Source organism: Gossypium arboreum, chromosome 2, assembly GCF_025698485.1.
Source record: "Gossypium arboreum isolate Shixiya-1 chromosome 2, ASM2569848v2, whole genome shotgun sequence".
In the NCBI taxonomy this organism is placed as follows: domain Eukaryota; kingdom Viridiplantae; phylum Streptophyta; class Magnoliopsida; order Malvales; family Malvaceae; genus Gossypium; species Gossypium arboreum.
The window spans coordinates 68,702,537-68,717,847 of record NC_069071.1 but is presented as its reverse complement, the minus strand read 5'-3'; the positions used below and the strand labels follow the sequence as shown (position 1 = coordinate 68,717,847).

Below are 15,311 nucleotides of genomic sequence, written 5' to 3'. Positions count from 1 at the left end.
AACTCTTGACATAGTATGAGAATTATGAGATGAAATGATAATGACTGGAAAAGAAATATTTTATGATGAGCTCATCTATGTTTACTTGATTTTTATGAGGATTTTGGTGACTAACATGTTTGATTGAATACATTGTGTTTAGGCAATATTGCTAATGGATGGTAAACATGATATTGTATGCTTAGATTTAATAAACGGGATTGGTAAGTTTAGTTTTTGTTATACGAACTTAGTAAGCATGTAATGCTTACTCCATTTTATTTTTCCCCGTTTTACAATGCTCGGAAGCTCGTGAAGGTTGGTAGATCATTGGAGCATCCTCACACTATCAACTAGTTATTTTGGGTATACTTAGTAAAATCATTTTGGTGTAATGGCATGTATAGGACAACTTGGCCATTAGTGGCATGTTAATGATGCTTGTAATCTAGCCATTGGAATGGCAAGTAATGGTTATTTTGGTATGATTAAGTAGGTTATTATGATATAATCATATGTGATATGTTAAGTCTATGTGATCAAATGATATTAATGCCTAAGTTAATCCAAGGTAAGTTTTTAGACACATATACACGTAATGGTATGCCATGATGAATTATGTAATTGTTTAATTTGAATGCTTGGAAATGGTTGGTATTGGATGTGTGTTTCAAGTGCAGGACTTGGGTGAAATTTTGGGTGATAAATGAAGCCAGAAATGGCTTCATTTTGTCCATACAGGCAGACACACGGGCGTGTGTCTAGACCGTGTGTGATACACGGCCTGGTAAAATTGGCATGTGGTTAGGCCGTGTGTCCTCTGCACCTTAATTTTGAGAAATAGAATGCTCAGAATTTAGCACACGGGCAGAGACACGGGCTCTCAGCCGTGTGTGCTACACAGCCTAGAACACGGGCGTGTGTCTTGGCCGTGTAAAACTTGCATCTAATTTCGAATTGAATTAGTTAACCACACGGCATAACACACGAGCGCGTGGCATGGCTGTATATACAAGTTAGAGAGTTACACGGGGTCGAACACGGCCTCCAGCACGAGTGTGTCCTAGGGTCACACAAGCGTGTCCCTTGGACCACTTCGGCGTATGAGCCCTACACCTTGGAAATTTTCTGAAAAGTCGCGAAAAATTCTTAGAGTTCCCGATTAAGTCCCGACTCAATTCTAATGCTCGTATTGAACCTCGAGGGTCTAATTAAGGGACATTTTGAATGATCTCAATTAATGAATGGTAATTTGCATAAATTATTTGTAAAATGTTGTGAAAGTTTAGGTAATGCTCCGAAACATTGTTCCGACGACGGATACGGGTTAGGGGTGTTACACTACTGTTTATTAATATCTAAGTGGCTTGGTCCACATATGTGGTGTGTAGGGTTGGATGGGCCCTCGAGGTCCTATGTGGTCTGATTTGGTTGGATGAGCTTAAACAACTCTTATAGGGTGTAATCAGGGGACGGAGAGGTGTGTTGGCTGGATGGGTGGGTTTTATCACTTGACTGCATTTCATACATATCTGTCTATGAGATCTGATTGTAAGATTGATTGTATGAATTCTATTTGTCTGCACAGCACTTGTGTTGAGTTTCAGTGTGCTCTGATTGTTGTGTTCTGTTGGGACGTTAGTCCCAAGTATGCTTCCTGACTCTGCGAGCTACTTATTGGAATTTCGTATTTTCTTCTGTCTCTTGTTTGTTTCAAACTCACAGTAAGCTCGAGTAGCTTACCCCCTCTTAGTGTTTCCTTTTCAGGTATCTTGTTAAAATTCTAACGCTGGACTCTGTGTGCGGAGGTCTCAAACAGTCTTGCTGAAAATTCAGTATAAATTATATTTTTAGTTTCATAATGTAAAGTTTTATAAAACTATGGTACAAATTCCGATTTAATTTTTATTCATTTTATTTTAAGTTTTATTCCGCTTATATATATACGATATTAAACTGTAATTATTCTAACTGGTTATTAAATGATTAAATATCACGATTTGACATATCAGTTGTTTTGTACGATCACTTCTGTAATCAATGTGTCATCCGAGATTCAGTCTAAACTCCTAGGCCGAGTTGTGGGTGTTACAATTCACATTCTTAATCCTAAGAGGATTTACGTATAGGTTCACTTACAAGCTCACATACAGGTTCGCATACATGGGGCTTTACGCTCATGGTTTCGCACACAGGGGTTTACATAAGGGCTCACCTATAGGGGTTCGCAACTCAGACACGTTCTCAATACAGGGGGTTCACACATGTAAGGGAATTCGCAATTCAAGGGGGTTCACACATGCAACTTTTATGCAATAACTTACGTGAGGGTTGGCATATATATATATAATCTACGATTCTCCTGTCTAGTTACAACTGGGTTCACATGTATATGAATGTATGTAGAGGTTTGTGCAATTATACTAAAGGTTCACCTAGCATTTACTAAAGGTTGGCATGCAATTCTTTAAGTGTCTGCAATACAGAGGGTCGCAAGCATGAGGGCTGTATAACAGGGGGCTCACACACACGTAGAGGTCACACACTGGGGGTTTGCATATACTGAAACCTACTCCTAACATTTTAAAACACAATGATGTAAGTTTAGATCCCACACCTTATTTGAAAACACAAAAAACTTAATTAAATGAAGAGATTGATGATCGACTCAGGAGGAGAGGGACGATTTTGAAAACTTTGAATTCTTTTTGCTTGAAGGTTGATCTGTTAATGGTGGAGAAAAGAAAGAACTTGGGAGTTTTTCTTGAAAATTTTGCTAGATAAAAAATTCTAGGGTTTAGAAAGATTTCGTATTTATAAACTATCTTTCCCTAATTGAAATAGGTTTTAGGAATTTATGTAGAATTAGAACTATTTTAAAATAAGGACTAAACTAAAAAAATGATTTTGGCTGAGGTATTTTGAAAATTTAGCACTTTCGTAGGATAAAAATAGGAAAATAAAATATTTTAGTTGAATGCACACACAAGGGATTTCAAACTTAGGACTTAAAGGTACGACTTTATCACTGGACCAACAAACTCATTCTTATTTTTTTTAACACAAATAATTTTTAAAGCCTTCTAATTCTCTTACCCTATGCTTTAAAAAATAAATTTTTAAATTTTATCCATATTTCTTCTATCCTTATTTTTAAGATGTGACACCCGTTATATCGAATCATTAAGAATTAATTAAGTTTCTATTCTTTTAAAATAATTCATTCATGAAATTTTATGAATTTGATATTTTGATTTTTAAAATATTATGATTATTTTAATACACATTATAAAGCATTGGAAGTATACTTGTGCGCATAAAACGAGATTTTTGGATAAAGCCATGTATGTGAATTTAGGGTGTATAATAAATTGTCAATCTGGTTGGAATGTGATAATAAATTGTCGCATTGAGTAAAAGATATTAGACGGCACGTTTAAAATGCCAAAGATTATAAGTTGTTTCTTCAATTGTACTTTAATCGTTCAACGTTTAAAATGCCAAAATTATTTATAGCATCGATAAAATTTAAAGCATTTTGTCTTGATGTTTAATACGCCACTCACATGATATTATAATTTTTAAAATTGTTTTTAAATTTTATATTTAGGTCACTTAAAAAATTCTAATTTGGACGCTAATATTTATAAAATTATTGATATTTTATTTAGACATTATGAAATATTCAAATTTTAGTTAGAAATTTTTAATTGACTGATATGTTACTTAAATATTTGATGATTTGGATATCAAATACTTAAAAGTGATGAATTTTAATAATTTTAGTAATCGATTTTATCATAAAAAATTAAAATATATAATTATAATAAAATAAGTTAAAATGTAATTTTGATGTTATAAAATAAAAAATTAAAGGTTTTTTTCTTAATTTTATAAAATTTAAATGATTATTTATTTTATCTTAACGTATTTAATATAAAAATAACAAAAATAATTTATAATATTAAATTAAATATATATAGTAGTGTTAAATCGTTACAAAAGTCATGTCCACAATAAATCATTGACAATAGAGACTAATATTAATAAAATAAAATTTGACAAATATAAAATTAGTGATCAAAATGATGAATTTTCTAAATTTGATAATTAAATAAAACTTATTAAAAAGTTAAGTTATAAAAACTATAATTTATTTACTTTTAATTTAAAAATTAGAATAACAAGTGAATAGTGATATATTCTAAAATGCGATAATGTCACGTTTCATCTAACAAGCATCATGACACTATTAATTGTTAATCTTTAACGATTAAGTGACCAAAACTTTTATTACTTTAATATTAACCCTCAAATTGTTTTTTTTTTTTAATAGCCGAGTGGTAAATTCCAGACTCCTCAAATAGTTTATTCACAACATATGATAAACTTCTTTATTAAAACAAATAATTATAAAATAATAATATATAATAAATAACAAATTTAAATTATTAATAAACAATAGTAAATGATTCATAACATAACAGTGACTAGTAAAATTATAGTAAAAATGCTACAATTGTACATTATAGATATTTGATGGTACAGAAATAAATGATTGATTACACATTGTAATTTTATAATACCAAATGTAGTTACATTTTAAGGTTTGTAATGTTAATTCATTGAATTACATGTATTTAGATTGAAAAGTTTTATTAATATGACAATTATTTTCTTCTTTTAGATGTTAAAATTTTAAATAAATTTATTTTTTTAAATTTAAATATTTATATATTTTTAGGGCCAAAAATATCAAGAGGAGGAGTGAATTGATATTTTAAAAATCTTTGCAAACTTTTCTAAATAATGAGGGAAGGAAAGAAAAACTTGGACAATTCGATTTATAGTGGTTCAACTCCAGTTGTCTACCTTCACTACCTTAGTATACCTCAAATAAGGATTTACCAATTCACTATACCTAAAATTATTATCTTTCAAGGATAAGGTGTAACCTTTACAATCCCTTATCTTTTTCGTAAGGATGAGATAGAACCTCCCACCTAGTTTTTGTAGTTAAACTAGAACCTTCTAGTTTTTATAACGCTCAACTATAACCCTTTACAAATTACTTAAAGTTTTATACCTCAAAAACCTTAAGTGGCTCTTACAATATAAAGAAAAGATGTAAACAATGAAGGCCTATTAAAGGTGTATGTTTACAAGTGTTAAGTTCTCTCTCTTAAAGAATTGAAATGAGAATGATAAAAATATCTAACAATAAGCACCTAAGAGATATGTACAAGAGAAAATGAGAAAATGAAGAATTTGAGGCTTTTCTCTTGATTTATATGCTTGGATGTTCATCTCTTATATCTTGAAGTGTATATATAATAAAGGGAAAAATTGTGACTGTTTATAGCCATCGGGGACCATTTCTAGCCGTTAGAAGCATTACAAACAAACTTGTATCGATACAACTCACAAGAACAAGATGTATGGGTAGAAGTGGACTTGCATCGATAGAAGTGAATTGTATGGGTGGAAGTCCCCCTATGTATCATTAGAAGTCTAGAGGTATGCTAGAAGTGCTCTCTGATTTACTTTTACCCATAAAACTTCCCTTAAGTATTGATATAATTTCTCAGACTTGTATAAAATGAGTTTAAAACACTTAAAAACTTTTTAGATTGATTCAAAAACATTTAGATAAATTAAAACATATTTTTGAGTATTTTTACAAGTCTTTGAAATGCTTTGAAAATGTTTAACAAAATTTTCAATAATTATTTTCACCAAATGACTTAGAAAATACTCAAAATAAAATTTTGTTCGTAGATGTTGTCACATCAAAAGTTTGAGACATCAAAACTAATATATTTCTATATATATAACAAGGTACATGAATTAAAATTATGACAAGTGACGATTTCTCCTTTTTATATTTATTTTAAATTTTAATTACCCATTAAATTTATTTTTAATAAAATTATACTAAAAATATATCACAAGTTTTTAAATAAAAATAACTCAAACTAATTTAAGGTAATGTGTTAAACCTCTATTTTTAAATATGTAATGTAAATATATTTTTAATAAAAATAATTCAAATATTTGGAAAATCAAGTGGGGCACTAGTCCAAGGCCAACCAACACTGATCCAAGGTCAAGCAGCAACGTTAGAGAATTTGGAAAAGGCATAATTGCAAAAAAAAAAAAAAACCTTAACGCTTGGGGTCTTTTGGGTTTGAACACTTGAACTTTTTTTATTAACACCCTCAATGTTGCAATTTTTTCAAAAATCGGTTCAATTTTAACGGTCAACATGAGTTGACCGATTATCAAACTGTATGTCAACATAGTAGCCTATATGGCATGCCACATAAGCTCACAACATCATAGATGACGTCATCTATTTAACAATTTTTTTTCATTTTCTTTCCATTTTTTTCTTCTTCCCTTTTTATCTCTTCTCCTCTATTATGTTGGAAGAATCAAAGTTGACTATATATTTTTCTTCCCTTTCGGCTTCTATTTTTAACTGGTTTACCCCTATTGTTTTATTTGTCTTCCTTAACATTACCATTGGTACTATTATTTCTCTTCCACCTTCTCTTCCAACAACTCTGGCACCGCTACTTTTGGTGGTGTCGGTGACAGCCCATGACTCCACGAAGGAGATGAAACAAACGACCCTAGACTCCTTCCATCCCCATCTATTTTACAAAGGCTCAAATCCATCAACTTGTACTCTTACAGATCCCAACAACTCTTTACTTCCACCACCACCACTACTGAAATCCCAGATTCTGGCGCTGATATCCATATCTGTTTTCAACAACAAACCAATGAAACTGAAACTACACCTGAATCGGTCCTAACCCACCTTGATAGATCTCCTTATTTTTTGCAAAGGCTTAAGTCTATAACCGTCCTTGGCTCACAGATAACCATGAGTATTTCAAGAAAAATTGATATTTTTTTAGGGTATTTAGATCTGGGTATTTTAGGATATTCATTTTTTTATATTTTGTTAATCATCTTGAAAGTAAAATTACCATTTTTTCTTTCTTTTTTTTTTTTTTTGCATTGTTGTTACTGGTGATAGAAACAAATCCATTGGAGGAACTCAGAAGAGGGTTAGACGTGAAATGATAGAAACAAATCCATTGGAGGAACTCAGAAGAGGGTTAGACGTGAACGTCTACCGTTGGTGGCGATGGCAGATAAAGCTGAGGGAAAGGCAACTGTGTCATCTCCTAACAGCACTATGTCGGTGGATTTTGGGAATAGAAATGAAAGCAGAAGAGGCAAAATGGAAAGAAAATGAAAAAAATAATTCTATTAAATAAATGATGTCATCTATGACGTCGTGTACATATATGACATGCCAGTTTGATTAACAGACAACACACGTTGACCATTAAAATTGGACCAATTTTTGAAAAAATTGTAACGATGAGGATGTCAATAAAAAAAAGGTTAAGGGCTCAAACCCAAAAACCGCCAAATGTTTAGGGCTTTTTTTACAATTATACATTTGGAAAATTAAGTGGGACAGCGAACCAATGAGCTAAGAAGTAGACCCTAAGGTGCTTTACCAAGTGATACAGAAAATTCGAGAAATGCAAGTAAAGAACATTGCAAAGCCGTCACCTTGAGAAGTGGGAAGACATTGGAGTCCAAGGAGTTTGAAGCTGAAAATGAACCCTATGTTATTCAAAATAAAGAAAATTCAACCCAATGATGAAATCCCCGTATTACAAAAGTTTGTTCTTGAGACCTCTGCTGAAATAGTATCGTAACAAAATAGTCTTGAGAAGTCAACATCGAAGACTAATGTTGCAGTTGTACTGCAACAGAGTTGTCTAGACAGATTTAAAATCCCACAACCTCCATATCCTTAACAATTCCTGAAGCAGAAGTAAAAGGTTCAATTTAAGAAGTTCTTGGATATGTTGAAACAGTTACATATCAACATTCCACTTGTGGAAGCTCTTAAGAAGACGTTGAATTACATGAAATTCATGAAGGATACTCTCTCCAAAAAGAAAAGGTTGGAGAAATTTGAGACGGTAGCTTTGACAAAGGAATGAAGTGCATTTCTACAAAACAACTTGCTTTCGAAAATGAAAAAAACTAAGGAGGTTCAACATACCATGCAACATTGGAGACTCTTATCATGGAATGACTTTACGTGATTTGGAAGCGAGTATCAATTTGATGTCCATGTCTGTGTTTAGGTGATTGAGTATTGGTAAGGTCAAAACTACGATGGTTATACTTCAATTGGCAAAAAGGACATTAGCACATCCTGAAGGGAAAATCAAAGGCGTATTGGTACGTGTGGATAAATTTATATTTCCAGCTAATTTTGTTGTATTGGATTTTGAGGCAGATAAAGAAGTATCAATCATTCTAAGGAGACCTTTCTTAGCAATTGGTAGAACATTAATCAATGTGCAGAAAGGTGACCTCACCATACAAGTTCAAGATGATCAAGTGACATTCAATGTATTCAAGGCCATGAGATTTCCATATGCAATTAAAGAATGTTCCGCTATGTCCAAGACAAAAACGTTGGTTTCTACAGTATGGGAGCTTAACTCTGTAGATGATCCGTTGGAACGCATTTTAGTATCCAACCCACCAAATAACAATAAAGATGATAAATATTTGGCTTTGTTAAACGCCAATTCGAGGGAATTTTCTTCACAACCAAATCATTAGAGTTAGCATCTAGTGAGTATACATAACCAAATACGTCGATCTAGGAACCACCTGAATTGGAGTTAAAAGTACTTCTTTCTCATTTGAAATATGCTTATTTGGGTCCCTCTTCAACTTTTCCTGTTATCATTTCAGTTGACCTAACTAAAAAACAAGAAGAAAAGTTGGTTGATATGTTGAATAAGTTTAAAAAAGCAATCAATTGGACTATCGCTAATATTTGAGGTATCAGTCCGTCTTTGTGTATGCATAAAATCTTACTAGAAAATTGTAAAAAGGCATCAATTGATGACCAGAGTTATATATTGAAATGTTACAAATGTTATATAATTTTTTTAACAACTAAATATAAAATATTAAAATTGATACATATAGCCTAACGCGGGATAAAAAACTAGTGTAGCTATATTTTAAGGTTTGTAATGTAATATTTAATAGGTTTGTTAACTGAATTACATGTTTTTAGATTTAAATGTTTTATTGACATGATAACTCGTAAATATTTTCAACTTATGTTCTTTTAGATGCTACAAATTTTAAACAAAATTATTTGTTTAAGAGTTATATATTTATATATAATTATATTTATAATACTAACTACCGCCAGATGTGGGAACTCCTAAACTGGAAATACTACAGCAAATAAATACACGATTAAACAGCGGTGTCCGCAAGTATACGGGTCAAATTGTAATATAGAATAACGTACAATGAAACACTCCAGAAAGTATTCCAAGGATCGTACCCAAGGGAGGTTGAATTAAATTATTTTTCTACACTAATAGGGCAAAATAATACTAATTTAAAATTATATTACGAACAACCAAATTAAAATTGATAAACCAAATTAACATAAATTATCTAAAATGAAAATAACTAGTTGACAATCGAAATTACTTCCAATAAAACAAGCAAGAGATTAACTCACTTCGGTGTTCCTAATTAACTTTAGAACTCGAGTTTTATTGAGTTAGCTATTAATTAGCCAGTTATTACCTCTTGACCTCTAACTAATTAACTAATCAACCAATACACGCTTACCTTTCGGCCTCACTTTCTTGACTAGGATAAATTATGATTTTCTCGGTAAACTTATCTCTCGATCTTGTTTATCCTAAATTACTTCCTAAGGTCATCACTTTTTTGGGTTTAATCGCACATAATTTAAACCAACTAACTCGAATTTAAACCCTAATTCATTCAATAATTAGTCACACATCTGTTTGTTAATCTCCCTAAGGAAATTAGTCACTGATGGATCTAAATGCAATAATCCCTAAATCCATATTTAACATACAAAACAGTAAATTAAATAAAAGAAAGGAATAAGAAAATAAATCCATTTTGGTATTGCAACGATAACTCCGATTGCAATTGGAATCCAAAAAGAAATAATGAAAAACTATGAAACTGAAAGCTTGGATCAAAATCGAATCCAAGTTAAACAAGAACAAAAACTGTTTTAAGGACTCAATTGAAAGAAAATGAAAACTAAAGTAAAAACCTAAAATTAACTAAGTGACTCACTTGGCCAAGGCTCCCAAAATGAGGCTAAACATATATATTTATAGAGTTTATGCTCTGACCAAATTAGAGTTGCTTAACAACCCAAAAACCTAATTACATTTCATTGTGTGGACTAAAATACCTATAATTAAATTTTCTAATCGTCATCCAATGGGCTTAGATTCTACATATAATTTGAAGATCTATCTCTTAGCTTCAAAAATCACTTTGAATCACTTGATTTCGAGTTCGAGAGCTCAAGTTATGACAGTTTTAGTGAAGATTGTGCGAGCAAAATTTCTAGAAGGGATTATGACAAAAATTACGAATTTTGAGATTTTAATCCGAGTTTAAATCATATTGAGTTCAGTTTTTAGGCTTAATTTTTATTATATATGAGCCTAATATTGTATTTTTAGGTTTTATTATTTTATTATTTAATTTTTCTGAATTTTGGATATTGTTTAAGTATTTCAAGTTGTTTAGAAGTTTTTGTTTCTTAGTCAAACAAAAAAAATTAATTTAAAACTATTTCTTGTTTAGATTAATTGTTTAGATTAATTAGAATTGCAGTATACTTTAGAGTTTTATTTGGATGCGCTTAGCTAACCTATATAAAGACATCTTCATTGTTCATTAAGCAGATAATTTTTTTTTATTAATAAAGTTTTTAACTTTGGGAGTTAATTTTTTTGTGCAAATTGGGGGGTAACTCGACAAGTTGCTTCTCAAACAAGGATGCTTATGGGAAATTACGAGAAGGAACATTGAATCAGAAAGAATCAAGATGACACATCCCTTGGAAATTTCAAGGACCCCAACTGGTTAGGTTCTTCACCTGGCTTGTTCTTAAACACCGGTTACTGACTAAGGTAGAAATGGTTCGTAGAGGCTTAGGACATGACTCGACTTGTGAAGTCTGTGGGCATGTTTCTGAAGATGTTCTCTATGTTCTTAGGGATTGTACTACTGTAAGGAATATTTGGGACCTCCTAATTCCATATGATTAGCTAACTGGTTTTTCTTCAAGTAGTTTGCAAGATTGGCTTTGGTAACATTTTAATTGAGACGGATAATCTTGAGGCAGTAAAAGCTATTTAAGAGAAGACAACAAATGGCTCTAATTCTGTCTTGATTGGAAGAATTCATCAGTTGTTGTTACGTTTTGAGCAATGGAACGTTCGCCATATTCCCAAAGAAGACAATCAGGATGCTGATAGAATGGCTGAACTAACACATCACATATCTTATTATTTGTGCTTGTATGAGGTCTCTCCATTAGGAGGAATGATTTAGATTTTGTAATTAATTTAAGTACTCTTTATTGCGTGGCACTTTTGGAAGAATCGTAACCTCTTTATTTTTCAAGGGGTTACCTGTAATGCTAACGAAATTATCAAGGTATCATTCAGTTAGGCAAGACAGTACATCTCCCTCAACAAGGAATCATCGGTCAGGTCACTGGACGTGCTTACATATAGATGGATCTGTGAGAAATGAAGGTGGTTTTGCTGCAACAAGGGGTATAGCAAAAAACCGTGAAAGAGAGTGGATCTTGGGTTTTAATAGATTTTTGGGGACATGTTCCATTTTTATGTCGAATTTTAGGGCATCTTAGAAAGCTTGACTCTTCTTTGTGAACATGGCTTTGGTAACATTTTAATTGAGACGGATAATCTTGAGGCAGTAAAAGCTATTTAAGAGAGGACAATAAATGGCTCTAATTCTGTCTTGATCGGAAGAATTCATCAGTTGTTGTTACGTTTTGAGCAATGGAACGTTCGCCATATTCCCAAAGAAGACAATCAGGATGCTGATAGAATGGCTGAACTAACACATCACATATCTTATTATTTGTGCTTGTATGAGGTCTCTCCATTAGGAGGAATGATTTAGATTTTGTAATTAATTTAAGTACTCTTTTTTTATCACCAAAAAAAAATTGAGTGATCAAATTCAAACCTCTCAAATAATTTAATGATAAATAACTTTAATTGTAATTTAACTAAAAATTTATGTAAATATGATATAATAGTAACCACTGATAGCATAGAAATAAATTGTTGACTACATACCATATTTTGTAAAATAAAATGTAATTATACTTTAAATTTTATAATACGATCCTTATGGGTTAATTTATTAATTTGTGTATTTTAAAATTAACTTTTTTATAAAGATGTTAATTTATAATTAGTTTCCATCATATATATATATATATATATATATATATACGTGTTAGTAAAATTATTAGTAAAATTTGCATAAATGATTGATAGCTATTAACAAATTTAATATTTTAAAGATAAATAATTATAAATTAATAATATATGGTGTTTAACATATAGCAAATGATAATATTTTGTAATCAAATAATAATAAAGAGGTAAACACTTCATAACTTAGTAATAAATAATTTATAACGCACAGGTAAAAAATATTATGGACAAAAAATTAAAAATAAATATAATATAAAACTGAATAGCTAATAAGAATATAGTAATAAACTTTATCATTATAATTATAAACATATATATAATTTATTGATTAAGTAGAAAGTGTATATATTTTATAAATATTACCTAATTGAAAATGAATCCTAACTTAATGTCTAATTCTAAATACATTATTTTAATTAATAAAATATTATAAATTCCACATTTTAAATAATTCACGTAGATAAAAATTTTAAAATAAAGAAATATTAAATATGTTTTTCTATTAATATTAAATTTTAATTGTTATGCCATGTTTTGTTTATATTTTGGATTTAAATGTATAGTTTTATATTAATATTATATAATCAAAATGACTTTTAATTATATTTCAATAAAAATATTGAATTAAATTACATACTATCATTTGATAATATCTAGTACCACGGGAGAATAAAATAAATACATACATAGAGAGAGAGAGATCTCACCAGAAATGGGGCACCAGGCATCACGCCGTTTTAAAGGTGGTTTTGAAGAATTAAGGCTTAAAATCGATTTGAAGGTGTTGAATTCCATGCAAAGCCTTTGTCAAATCAATAGCCTCTTGCTTCAAACCTCATTTTCGCTCTCAGATCGACCTTAGACTTTACCACCTTATTATATAGGAACTTCATTTCTTTCTTTCTCCTTTGTTTTTCTATATATGTTTGCTAAAGCTATCTCAATACTGTAAATTTTTCTACACATTGCAACTAATCTATATATGTAAAGTCAACAGGTTTATCCACGAATTGGAGAAAAAGGACAACTAGTGAACTATTTGACAAGTAAATTAAGAAAACACACAACCTTATATCTATATGCACAAATAGTAAGTGTTTCAAAGCTTTCTAGTTGGATTTTCCTATAGGAGAAGCAAAGTAGCAATCAGCAATGTCAAATCAAGCTAAAAGTAATTTGGGTTTTATATATGTATGGGTATGCTTCAAGTTCAACCCTTGCTAACTTGTAAATGAGGAAGATGCATGAGCTTCATACCTTCAAATGGCTTTAACCATGGCGGAGAACCCATCATACAAGGGTTAAAGTGATGGGTCAGAACCATTCTAAAATTTGTTAGTAGGATGGTCCCTTTTTTTGGATGTCTAGGGTATAGACTTATAGTTTGATTTGCACGATATTATTACATCAGAATCTGCCTAAAGCTTAATCAAATCCTGTTTACAGTCATCAGATTTTAACAACCATGTATCCTCAATCAAAAGACTAGGACTTCAAATCTAAAATAATTCATTTCATGAATGCGCCATAAGCTATTAATCTTTATAGAATTCACTTAAGATGCCGAAAGGCAAAAGCATGAACAAAAGACCTCAAGTTGAAGTATACTGAAACCTCGTGGTTCCTTCCCTGATTCAGATGGTAAATGGTAACATTAAAGATTACTATTAGCAAGCTAGACTTTAGAGGTGCATGAAAGGTGAGTACTTGAACCAATCATATGGTAGTTTGACATGTTTCCTTTAGTTGCTAACTTGCACCGCACCTTACAGTCATCTAGCGAAGCAACCGTAGTAGCTAACGGAAATCACAAGGTTATTCACACCTACCAATACCACGCATGCCTATTCAAAGTTCAAACATAAAAAGAAAAAAGTACCTAGATCATTTATGCAGGTTTCCATAGGAATATGTGAAGATCAAAAGGGTAACTAAGCAAAGATGGAATTGGAATAGATATATGGGTTCAGTATGAGTATGTTATTTCATCTATGTGTTGATTAAACCCTGTTATAAAGATGTGTTCAAGGTCGAACAGACAACGAAAGAAAGGATTAACCCGCAAAAGGCTGCTCACTTGACAAGCATGGCATGGAAATCACTCACCAGTTAGTGATTGAAGAAAATCTCCAATTTGCTAGTTAACTCCGGCAATCTCTCTCTGCATAAAACAATGGAAGAAAAAAATGGGAAAGAAAAGAAAAGGAAAATAAGGAAGCATGAAGCTGTGCAACTGCACCGAAAGGGAGTTTGATATGATGTGTTAGAGCGTAAAGGAGAGCTTGATTTATAGAAATGAACGAGATAAGGTAACAAAGTTATGGTAACTGGGAAAGCATGTTGAGTGTTGTCCCTTTATGAGCAATTTGGTACCCTCTGGACACGTGAGGAGCTTTGACTCGTGGGTGACACATTACGTATTGGAGGGGAAGGGTGTGCATGTGCATTTTCCTGGTAACAACCATCGATCGCGATTGAATTAATTAAGAATTAAGAGAAGAGAGAGAGAGAGAGAGAGAGAAGAAGAAAGCAAAGCAAAGGGTTGGTTTTTGACATCAATCGTCAAGAGCTGAGTAGGAACCAAAAAGGAGAGGTTAGCTAAGAAAGCTAACCTCACATGATCCCCCAATCTCATCTACCATCCCCAAGCACTTCCTGTAACACAACTGTCCCTTTTAATTAATTACTCTCTCTTTCTTTTTCTTTTCTTTTTTTATATTAACAATTTACCATTTTCAACTATTTCTTGTTTCTGATTTCGATGCTAACATAGAATATAAGGCTATTGGTATTTGCTAATAAAAAGTTCTTTAAGGACTATTTATGTTCAGTTAGGTTTCTTTTTAGATTTTATAATTAAATAAATATAAAGTACTAATGTATGAATTATCTAAATATAATAAAAACAACCTACATATAATTAAATTAAAGATTCAA

General features: G+C 31.3%; 1 long non-coding RNA gene across 1 annotated transcript; it reads right to left on the bottom strand.

Moving 5' to 3' along the window:
• Positions 1-8,323: 8,323 nt before the first annotated feature.
• Positions 8,324-15,014, bottom strand: LOC128283694 (uncharacterized). Its single transcript, XR_008274102.1, has 2 exons — positions 13,082-15,014; positions 8,324-8,793 (listed from the first exon to the last, which is right to left on the bottom strand). It is a non-coding gene; the product is annotated as an uncharacterized LOC128283694 (long non-coding RNA).
• Positions 15,015-15,311: the final 297 nt, after the last annotated feature.